Source organism: Macrobrachium rosenbergii, chromosome 29 (assembly GCF_040412425.1).
Source record: "Macrobrachium rosenbergii isolate ZJJX-2024 chromosome 29, ASM4041242v1, whole genome shotgun sequence".
Taxonomy (NCBI): Eukaryota; Metazoa; Arthropoda; class Malacostraca; order Decapoda; family Palaemonidae; genus Macrobrachium; species Macrobrachium rosenbergii.
Window position 1 is genome coordinate 21420212 of NC_089769.1, and position 12349 is coordinate 21432560.

Sequence of the window (12349 nt, forward strand, 5' to 3'; positions counted from 1 at the left end):
ATATTACAATCCAATGCTTGAAAGGAAACGTTAACCAGTTTGATTTTTACTGGAAGATACATAAACAAGCAAACATAAACGCGCGCGCGCATAAAACCACCACAAACAAACAAGCGATCTGACTCTCATTCAACCTAACCTACAAAATCGAACAGTTGGGCGCAGTGCATACTCAAATACCGTTCACATGTGCAACAACCTGCTTGACGGTGCACCGCCAAAGGCGGGAGCTGTTGAGGTAAATTGTTTGAGAAGAATATGTGGCTTAAGAAAGGTCCAAAGTGGGAAATGTTTTTGTGAAGAGAATGGAGAGCGAAAAGTTGACGGAAAAAGAGTACTTAGTTCAAAGGACAAGGGAGAAAGTGGAAAGAGACACTGAGAAACTGCTGGAACAGAGGAATCTTCGTATCCAGGAAGTACGAGAATGTATGTGAGCCACTGCAGGTGTAGAAGGGGAGAGGGGTCAGCATACTGTTGATGTGCCTTCTATGTGAGCTTATGAAGTGACTGATGTGGAAGTTTCCCATACAGGGTGGTAATCCTTCATTCACCTATAAAGTGATGAATGCCACGAATATATATCTATTATATTAATTTCCTTGGATGCTTTTCTGTGTGTGCCTGAGTGTGTCTGCGTGTTTGTGTGTGTCGCTCCCTTCCCCCTTCCCTTCCCATGGAGGAATCTAACCTCCTTGCTCCTTCCCCTCCCCTCCCCTAATGCAGGTAGTTCATAGTTACCACATGAGGTTAATTAAACACTTCATAAATTCTAAAGGCCAAGCAAATTATATTTATAAGACATCTTCACTACTCCAGGATCCTTTGAAGTCGTCTTCAGCTCCTGAAGCATTCCTGGAGAAACGCCCATTGGATTATAACGTCTTCTTGAAGTCTTAAAGACTCCATGATCATGTGAAGCCATCTTCAGCTAGAGAACCACTCACTGGATTAGTCTTCTTAAAGACATCTTCACGACTCCAGGATCCGGTGAAGCAGTCTTCAGCTCCTGAAGGACTCCTGGATAAACACCCAATGGAGTACCAAGGCTTCCTGAAGAAGTCTTCAACAGTCCTGCTGTCTTTCTCTCCTTCTGCTGCAGCCTCGTGAATCTCGAAGTGTGCATTCAAACAAACAAACAAACGTTTCATGGAGAGATCCAGAATCTGTATTCGGAATCATTCCGCCCAGAAATCCAATGAGCATTTCTCCAGGAATGCTTCAGGAGCTTTAGACGTCTATTCACTGCTCCAGGATCCTTTGAAGTCGTCTTTAGCTCCTGAAGACGTCTTCAAGAAGACTTTTTAATCCAATGGGTGGTTCTCCAACCAAAGACAGCTTCACATGATCCTGGAGTCTTTAAGACTTCAAGAAGATGTTATAATCCAATGGGCGTTTCTCTGGGCTGGGTGAGAAGCTGTCCTCCCTAAGAAACACTTGGAATGGAGCACGCGACAAGGCTGAGCCCTCAACGAAACAATGAGAGAATCCGGCGTGATGGTGGAATTTGAAGGGGAGATCTTGATGCTTCCCCAGAACTTCGACCCCTTGAACAAGGAACTGGAGCAGACTGTTCCCTTGCTAATGATGGCAGACGATCCCTTAGCTCATCTCCATCCCCAAAGAAAACGCATCAATAACGTCGATAGATTTTGTCCTTATTTCCTGAATAAAGAGGAAATAAGGACAAAATCTATCGACGAGACAGCAGACAAAATAGAAAGTCTGCGGAAAGACTTAACACAAGTAGGAAGTGTACTGGAAAGACTGGCTGATGTAAGAAAATTCGAGGACGACAGCGAGAACCTAATGATTCAAATCTTAAATGCAGTAACTCAAGCAGAGCGTCTGAGAAAAAGGATGCTGATCAAGATACAGACTCTCGATGGAAACATCTTGAGTCATCTGTTGAATGAGACCAGTTCTTCCAAATGATGAGATGGGAAAAAACAGCACTGAATCCAGCATGATGAAGCTCCTGGCTTGCGATAAGATCGAAGTCACCCTCTGTCACGGAGGGAGAAACAACATGGACAGCTTCTTCTTTGACAAAGTCTTCAGGCCCACTCATTCACAGCAAGATGTTTTTGCAGAGTTTGCAAAGTCTCTCAACTGCCTTTTCGAGGGGTACAATTTGTTTTTTCCTGTATGGACAGACTGGATCCGGTAAGACCTGCACACTAGTAGGCAGCCAAGGTGCTGCTGACAAGGGGCTGTTGCCCAGAGTGACAAGTTCCTTTACGGACAAATTCAGAAATGCCAAGGCACCGGCTGGCAAATCAATGCCAAACTTGGCAGTTTTTGAAATCTAAGACAACAAGGTTGTGAATCTGCTCAACCCCAAAAAAATCAAGGATCAAAAAGTGGGCTTGAAGTTGGGGCACGCCAACAACCCACTGGTCAATCTCACCCGAACAGAAGACCGCAAAGCGGAGGACGCACTTCGGGCATTCAGAGGAGCTTTGAAATACCGAGGAACCGGTTGCAATGAAGTAAACGAGACTTCTACGTCGCACTTTGTCTTCACACTGAACCTCAGAAGACTCAACAAATCTGGAAGGCCTTTTGAAGGGGCTCTCAGCTTTGCCGATTTGGCTGGGACCGAGGATCAGAAACAAGCTAAGGAAATTGGTAAAGCCCGGCAAGAAGCCATCTGCATTAATCTCGAGCTCTTCGTTGGGTGAGTCGGTAGAGCTGCGGACTGTCACTCAATGGGCTGGAGTTCAATTCCCGGCCGGCTGATGAAGAGCTAGAGGAATTTATTTCTGGTGATAGAAATTCATTTCTCGCTATAATGTGGTTCGGATTCCACAATAAGCTGTAGGTCCCGTTGCTAAGTAACCAATTGGTCTTAGCCACGTAAAATAAGTCTAATCCTTCGGGCCAGCCCTAGGAGAGCTGTTAATCAGCTCAGTGGTCTGGTAAAACTAAGGTATACTTAACTTCGGACTTTGAAGTCTCCTCAAGGACGTGGCTGCAGGGAACAAGATCAGAAGATATAAGGGTCAGCTTCCCATGCCCATTCAACAATGGCTTGAGAAGAACTGCATGGCATTCATAGTCGGGAACGTTTCGTCATGCAATGGCCATATTCACTCTTCGTTTCATTCCCTCTCCTTTGCAAAGGAGGTTGCCGAATGCAAACTGGGACCGAGACAGAACTAAGTTCATATTTTCATACAATGATTGATTTATTGTTATCATTAGTATTATTATTAACTAGGCTTCAGTTTTTACTTCCTTCAACAGTAAGGATGGTAGTTATTTAAATCTAAATCATTTACTTTTGTGTATTCATTTCTCTAGGCCTCAATTATTTCAATGGTTACCATTCTCTTTGTTCATTTAACAAAAATAAAATGATCAACAAACGTTCAGAAGTGTTTTTTTGCTATTTGTCCCTAAGAAATTTAAATAAATTACTTTATTATTCAAATATTTATTGCCACGGAAATATCAATATTTTAAAAAAATAGAAATCAAATTTGGTGAAAAATCAACGTCGTGTCCTTTTCTCTCATCGTCAGGGAGATATTTATATACTGCATATATAAAAAAATATATATATATATATATATATATATATATATATATATATATATATATATATATATATATATATATTTATATTGTCATAAACTGGACGTCTTGGTTGGGGAGAAATTGAAACAAGGTTTATATTGATGCTGCCACGAAACCAAGAAAGCCCAGCTTATGAGCAAAAGGAAAAGTTACTTGAAAACTTACCTCAGATTTTCCCTGGATTACAAGTGAATGAGAAGGTCACCATTTGGAAATTAGAATTCTTTTACAATTTACGGGAGTTTATTTACATAGATTTAGCAAGGAAACAAGGAGACAACAAAACAACATGATAACTGATGGGCAGACTCATTAATTGGATACATGGAACAATAATGTAATGATTGGCAACACACAAGCTGAGTAATAAGGGGACCCAATTTCGATACAATCAGTCCAATGATAATAATAATAGTTAGTCATGCCCCGATTACACGAAATAGTCTCAGTTAGATGATGCAAATGATGGAACTCCAGGATGTGAAAATAATTCATATAAACATTTTCAGGCCACAACGGACTTGGTATCGACTGCGACCAGGAATATTCAGGATTGTGGGGTGGCAGGCTAAATAACGGGGGCACAGAGTGCGATAGGGCAGCTTGTCTCTCCTTGTATGACCATTGTGGGCGCCCAAACGATCGTTGTGTTGTCCGTCAAAGATCGTCCCACCAGCGTGAGGGAAAGATGGAGCCAGCACGTGCGTTCCTGGTGAGGGAACCGGAGTTTCTCTTCGCTAAAGCCGGGTAGGAATCTTGTTTTCGATGGGTAGGCCGATCTGTCCTGCAAGGAGTCATACGCCAGCGAAAAACACAGGAAAAAAGGGCCTTAAGACTAAGTGCTTACAGGTTAAAAGTCCTATCTGGCCATTAGCCTAATAAGCCTATCTGACCTTCCCCATACCTAAATGCTCCCCCATCGCGTGATGGGGGTGAAAAAGGGAGTGTCAATTGTTTCCCAGGATCAGGCAATGGGGGGTTCCCTACACTGGTACTAACAGCCCTAACCTGGTTCAAACTATGCTTGTCTCCCCGTCGCCTGCCGTTTTCCCCAACTTTACTGTTAAATGAATAGCAGATTATTTCAAAATTCTAAAACCTTCGGGATTTTCCTTGAAGACATTTTGGAATCCTTCAATCTCCGGTTCTGGAAGGACAAGAGAAACGCCATTCGCGCATGTGCCGAACACCAAAGTCCAGGAACAATCTCCGAGATGCTTCAAATAGTCTTGAAGCCTTCAGAGAGAGCAAGTTTCATATTTGAAAAGCTGGGTAAGAGAAAATAAAGAGTATGGTGAAGGGACCTGGATATCAATGCAGATCATTTAAAAGGAGAAGATAAAGAAACTAAAACCAAACTTCCTAAAGAGAACTGCATCAAGATAATGGACATGGAAATTCAGAAGAGGATGAGAAAACAAGACAACGAAGGCCCTCCCCAGGAAGGAGTCCAAAAGCTGCCTACACAAGCCCCAAAACCTCAGAACGAGACCCAAAAGCCCCCAAGACTCACCAGTCACTTGAGGGCAGCCTTGAAGGGAAGGGTCCGACCCAGAGGCTGCTTCCTTGGCGGAAGGCAGCTATCCTGCCAGACTGTGGAAGCCAGCCTGGAGAGGGCTCAAGAACTTCAAGGATGAGGCGCAAAAGCCCACAAGGCTCAGTCTCTTGAGGCCAGCCTTGAAGGAAGGGTCCGACCCAAAGACTGCTTCCTCGGGGGAAGGCAAGTATCCTGCCAGGCTGGGGAAGTGGGCCTGGAGAGGGGCCCAAGAACTTTAAGGATGAGGCACAAAAGCCCCCAAGGCTCGCCAGTCTTTAGAGGGCAGCTTTGCAGGGAAGATCCGACCCAGAGGCTGCTTCCTCGGAGGAAGGCAGGTTTCCTGCCAGGCTGAGAAAGCAGGTCTGGAGAGGGCCCAAGAACGTCAAGGATGAGACCGAAAAGGCCCCAAGGCTCACCAGTCTCTTGGGGGCAGCCTTAAATTAAGGGAAAAGCCCAACCCAGAGGCTGCTTCCTCGGAGGAAGGCAGGCATCCTGCCAGGTTGATGAAGTCAGCCTGGAGAGGGCCCAAGAACTTCAAGGATGGAGCCCAAAAGCCACCAAAACTCACCAGTCTCCTGAGGGCAACCTTGAGGGGAAGGGTCCGACCCAAAGGCTGCTTCCTCGGAGAAAGGCAAGTATCCTGCCAGGCTGGGGAAGCGGGCCTGGAGAGGGCCCAAGAACTTCAAGGATGAGGTCCAAAAGCCCCCATTGCTCACCAGTCTCTTGAGACCAGCCCTGAAGGGAAGGGTCCGACCCAGAGGCTGCTTCCTCGGAGGAAGGCAGGTATCCTGCCAGGCTGGGGAAACGGGCCTGGAGAGGGCCCAAGAACTTCAAGGATAAGGCACAAAAGTCTCCAAGGCTCGCCAGTCTCTTGAGGGTAACCTTAAAGGGAAGGTTCCGACCCAAAGGCTGCTTCCTCGGAGGAAGGCAGGTATCCCTGCCAGGCTGGGGAAGCGGGACTGGAGAGGGCCCAAGAACTTCAAGGATGAGGCCCAAAAGCCCCCAATGCTCGTCAGTCTCGAGGGCAGCCTTGAAGGGAAGGGTCCGACCCAGAGGCTGCTTCTTTAGAGGAAGACAGGTATCCTGCCAGGCTGCGGAAGCGGGCCTGGAGAGGGCCCAAGAACTTCAAGGATGAGGCCCAAAAGCCCCCAAGGCTCGCTAGTCTCTTAAGGGTAGCCTTGAAGGGAAGGGTCCAACCCAGAGGCTGCTTCCTTGGAGAAGGCAGGTATCCTGCCTGGGTGGTGAAGCAGGCCTGGTGAGGGCCAAAGGCTCCTTAGGGAGGTCAGTTCTTTGAGGACACCCTTGAAGGGGGGTGTCCTCTCTAGAAGAGGAAGACAGAATTCCTTGGAAGATCTGATAAGAAAATCATTGCAACTTGATTTCCCATTAAAAGAATGCTCTTTATTACTTGTTTCTGATTTCCAGATAATTAAAATATTTTTTTTATTTTTGTATTGCACTTTGCTTCACTTAGTTTGTATCATAATTCTCCCATGCCAATAATTCATTCAGGGGAAAGTGTATTTCGTATTATTGCCATCAGTCTCTGTGTAGCATTTTGCGCGGTTCAGTGCCCCAACCTTGGGAATTTGAGAAATCGTTTCTTCTCGGAGTTCACTGATGAAGAGGGTAATTATCGTCCTTCCTGGGATCCCAGAGAGAATATTTTGAAGTTCTTGGAGGAAGCTGATTTTCTTGAAAATTTATAATGTATCATCAATTTATTTTTACCATTTTATCAATTTCTCGGAAATTTTATGTTTTTATTCCCTTGAGGCCACATTATTTATTAATGGTGATGATGACCATAGGTACTGCAACGTTGATTTGTATGAGGTCAATGAAACACTCAGAGAGAAGTCCTTAAGACAAAGGACCCAGTTCACGAATGGCAGCTGTGTTTAAACAAGGAATCCTTCAACTGCCCTCCCGCCCTGTGCAGCGTAGCGCGCACCTCTCGCTAGGGTGTATTCAAATATTTATATTGTTCGACCTCTCTTCCTTGATTTAGTAGAAATATAAACAAAAACAAAGAAAAGAAAGCACCAAAGCTTTCTCTTTGTAAAACAGTTTAGGAAGGCAAGCCAGAGAGCTGGGCGTTTTTCAAAAACACCAACCGTCATCAAAGGATTTAAGTTTAGTTTAGGGACCTTATTCAACAGGGTAGGTTTTACCAAGGCCAACTTAAGTTAGTGTGTACCTTAAGCTCACTTTTCTATGACCTTCGTAATGGCGAGTTTTTAAAAATTTTTCAGGCTAACAGCAGGCCATTAAGTGGGAGAAGTCTTCCAAGCAAGCACCCACACATTTTGACCCAGCTCATCAGTCCAGAAATACCCTTGAGTGAGAGCACAAGCACAGTGTCTCTCTCTCGGACTCCTCCCTTTGTTCTCTCCCACTCTTGGGGAACAGCCGGGGAAATTGCCTTTTCAACGGACCCAGGGCTTCTGATGCAATTGATTGCTGCATTATCTACTCCACGATAAGTATGAAGATGACAATTACTCCCAATTCCTTCCTTTAGACCTCCCCTTATTTCCTGTTTCAAGTTTCTCTCTTAAACAGTCACCACGGAAATCCTAGTAAAACAATATCCCATTTATGAAGTCAAGTATAGGAAGTACAATTATTGTTGCTAGTGAGATTGCATAAAACATCCTCCATGGTGTTACGTAATATCCTTGATCTAAGGTACATCCCTTGCAGTCATTTAACGGTAAGTGAGAGGTCCTGGAATTCGAAGTGTTATCTGGATACGTCTCTTCCAGAATCTGGCACGCCTTGGAACCTGGCCATAATCTTGTTTGGAGAAGGATTAGCAACACTGTAATCGAGCCCTGTGCTTAAAATTGCTTATATGCACGTTACAAGAGTTCATCAGCTGTTGCATCATCCACTTATGTTGAAATGTCTTGTGTCCAAAGTGGGATGAAGTTGGAGCTGTAATTAGCTCCAGTAAGATACCAGCTCATATTTTCATTTCTTTTCATTGAACTAGTTGGTTGTTATTTATCTAATCCATGCGTTCAGAATAAATCAATATATTCAGTAACCTTGTTTCAACTGGCGACCGAATCTAATTAGGTTAATTATCTGTCCTTTTTGGTAACTTTTAGCCTTAACTGATAGGATTACGTGGGTCTTAGGTAAAGCAAGACTATATAAATCACAGTAATTAACAATTAAACTCATCAGCTGAATGACCCATGTAAATATATATATTATATATATATATATATATATATATATATATATATATATATATATATATATATATATATATATATATATATATATATATATATATATAAATACACACACACACACACACACATATATATATATATATATATATATATATATATATATATATATATATATATATATATATATATATGCTTTGGCATTATTTAAATACTCCTCGAGCAGAAAAATACGTAGCATGAAACTGCTCTTCAAAAGAATATATAAGAAGAGCTTTTTTTCTTCAAAATAATTTTGAAAGTTTTTACATTAAGCAGCATAATTAGTGCAGAGTATGCACTAAATTTAAAACAATCGCAGAACAATTAAAAAACCATGAAGACATGATTTGAAAACCGGATCTAAAATAACCGAAGCACATTAGAGGCTTGCTTTTCACCTATTTCTTTTTTTTCGTGGTGAAGAACAAAACACAAATTAGATGATTAAGTACATGAATGGAAAGTCGTAACGAAAAATTTCGATGATATCTTTCATAACCAAATGTTTTACTTTTATTGTACTCCCCTTGCATACTACATGTTAAAATAGAAAGGCTTTCTTTTTGGCAAACCGATAAGAAATTCATCAATATCTTATAAATAATATTATTTATAATTTTCACGCATTCTTAGAGACTTACCGGCAAACTCCATGAACTTTACTAAATTACAAACAACTACACACTTCGATGTAATAAATAGAACTGATATATGTAAAAGTCTGAGCGACAAGGTATTGCACAGAACTGATATATGTAAGAGTCTGAATAACAAGGTATTCCACAGAACTGATATCTGTAAGAGTCTGAATAACAAGGTATTGCACAGAACTGATATCTGTAAAAGTCTGAACGACAAGGTATTGCACAGAAGAACTGATATTTTGTATTTGTAAAAGTCTGAACAAGGTGTCGCACCGAACTGAACTGATATTTGTGAACGACAAAAGTTTGAACGACAAGGTATTTGTAAAATTCTGAACGACAAGGTATTGCACAGAACTGACATTTAGTCTGAACGACAAGGTATTGCACAGAACTGATATTTGTAAAAGTCTGAACAAGGTGTCGCACCGAACTGATAATATGTAAAAGTCTCAACGACAAGGTATTGCACAGAACTGAATTTAATCTGAACGACAAGGTATTGCACAGATCTAATGTTTGTAAAAGTCTGAACAAGGTATTGCATAGAACTGATATTTGTAAAATTCTGAACAAGGTATTGCACAGAACTGATATCTGTAAAAGTCTGAACGACAAGGTATTGCACAGAACTGATATTTGTAAAAGTCTGAACGACAAGGTATTGCACAGAACTGGTATATGTAAAAGTCTGAACGACAGGTATTGCCAAAAACACCGACATTTTGCCAAAACACCGACATTTTGCCAGTAGTGAAAGGCGTAGCAGAAGTACCATCATACTCAAACGCGATATTGTCGTAGCTCTCCTTTAACCAGGCGAGTGACCTTATCGTTGCAGAAGCTAAGGTTTTCACTGGTCTTTTTTTTCCGACGCTGCTATTGATTTACATTTCCTGCTCCCTAATCTATTCACGTGGATGATACATCAAAGGCAAGTCAAAAAATGGCTGCTGGAATAAAAATAGATGGGAAATAAAAGACCGGATGAAAATTGCCGCCAAGAAAAAAAGTTGTTGTTGTGAATGCCAAGGTCACAAATCAGCTTTTGAAGTTGTAAACAAGGTAGTAAGCAGAGGTCCATGGTCGATCGCTACTTGAATAAACAAAAAGTTTTTCTTTATTCTTTTAGAGACACGATTCCTTATTTTTATCAATTTCATTCATTTCTGTGCCAGTGCTTACGAGACAACCCAATATTGCCATTGAATTTCTCAAAAAAAAAAAAAAAAAAATTGAACGGTCATATGCGTAAGAAAAACACTAGACTCATGAACCACGAAGAAAGATCAGTAAAATGCAGATAAAAGGCTGGTACGTAAACAAATAGACGAATATAATTATTTTCTATTTATTACATCTGGACAAAACATCAACGATTTCTGTCCTGCATTAGAAAAAAAAGGCCTTTTGTTAGCCTTATTAGCCTAACTCTTGAAACCAACATCTTATTTCAAACGAAAAATGCTAAGGAGCCTCTTACCAGAGATTTCATAATACAACGCTGCTGTGTTATTCTTCATGCGGGCTATTTAATTGTTAGTAAATTTCTGACATCTGGGAAAGAGAAGTCAGCCAAAATAGTGGTAGAAATGGAAGTAGCAGGAAGAAGACCTTGAGGAGGAAAAAGTACGCATGAAGGCCTAGCCCAGATCGGAATTTCACATGACAAAATGGCCATATCTCACTACGTTCAACACCGTAACTGACAATTTGATGTAGAAAAATGACGATGATGTATTATATATTGAATTAATCTTAATTTCATATGCATTTATTTTACCTAAGGGTTTTACTTTTTACTCTTTGATGTGTTTCTAACAGTAACGACAATAAAAGATTTTCCCGTTCATATCTGAAGACTTCCCTATACCTCAAGAGCCTCTCCTATTGTTCTTCACACAACTGATTAAATACATTTCCATTTCAGTGTGTCAGTTCTCATTTTGACGCAAGTAAGCTGACTTTTGGTTTTTTAACCTTGACCCTCCGGAGCAGCTTGGTTTACTGCCATTCCCACCTAACATGCAATACCTGTTGCGTTTTGTATTTCCTCAGATGCTACGAGGAATCTGTCGACGTGGGCGGCAATGGATGTGATTAACACTGCCTCCCTATTACCAATATACACCATGCCTGTCTACTTGCTCATTTCGTGAATTTGTAAATCGGTTTTGTATAACTTAAAGGGGTACCCATACTTTTAAATAGTTTCGTCTCCGTAGTAACAAACCGAGCTGTATTTAGAGTGATGTACCCAGTATGACCTGCATTAGCCAAGAAAAATAGTGAGTGCTTTTTAAAAGTGATTTTGCAGTATTTTGCTGGCTATGTAAGATGAAAAGCGAACCTTCACTGATACAACACCTTCCTTATAACAGTACATGCAAATGCATAATGAGAATTTCTGTCTGTTGTTGAATCCTGGGAACAGCTTTGCAGTCAGTCTGACAGCAAGCACTATCAATTTTGTGGCTCCACATTCGATGCGGTTTGGCAGAACCAGTTGCCAAACCGAAGGTGCCATAAATGTCGAAATGAAAATGGAAACAAAAAGCATAGTGCAACAGAAACGCGGACAGACCACCTTGCTTGTGGCTATTGCTCTGCTAGCTCAGAGAGCTCATCCAATCAGGAAATCCAAGACTGGAAAATGTTCAGTTTATCGTTCATTAAGCAGAAAAGTTATTAAAATGACTGCATTACAATGTAACAATGATTTTAATTTTTTCTGACCAGATAGTATCACATACATTCTCTGTACCACATGATTGAAATGCAAGGCAAAAGCTGTCATGTTAATAGAGTAAAATGGCCTTTAATTTGTATCGTCATCCTTTCATGGATAATTAAAAAAAAAAAAACTGACAAGCGATTGCGTATAATCAAAATACTGTTATCATTGAATTATAGAGCAGCTTAAAGAGACCGCTGAGTTACATTTCCAGACCTTACAGGTCTCTCCCCAACGGTTTGTCTTGAATGGAAGGTGAAAACTGGAACAAAAGACGGGAATTAACGCAGCTCAGACCGAAGAGACTTACAAAGAACCATTAGTGGGGTCTACAACAAGGTCTAAACTCTAAAGTATTAATTGGTCTACAGTGTCCTATGCAAGGCACACTAAGTGGCGCCTCCTTAAGGGATTAAGAGATGTTTGTGTTTATATTCGAAGAGGTACATAAATGTTGCCTTAAATAATATACTCATTTGTTGGTCGTGTGGGTAAAGGCGTCACTGTAGTCCTGAGTTCTTGTCTTTCGTTGGTTCGAGCCCACGGGACGACGAACTTGTTATCAACTAAAAAATTCCCCTTTGGTAACATATATGAAAATATATTATTT

The 12349-nt window shown here is 41.3% G+C and overlaps 1 protein-coding gene across 1 annotated transcript in view; it reads left to right on the top strand.

Moving 5' to 3' along the window:
* CCDC151 (Coiled-coil domain containing protein 151) overlaps positions 1–12349 on the top strand; it is a 50991-nt gene that overhangs the window by 7883 nt on the left and 30759 nt on the right. The window lies entirely within an intron of this gene.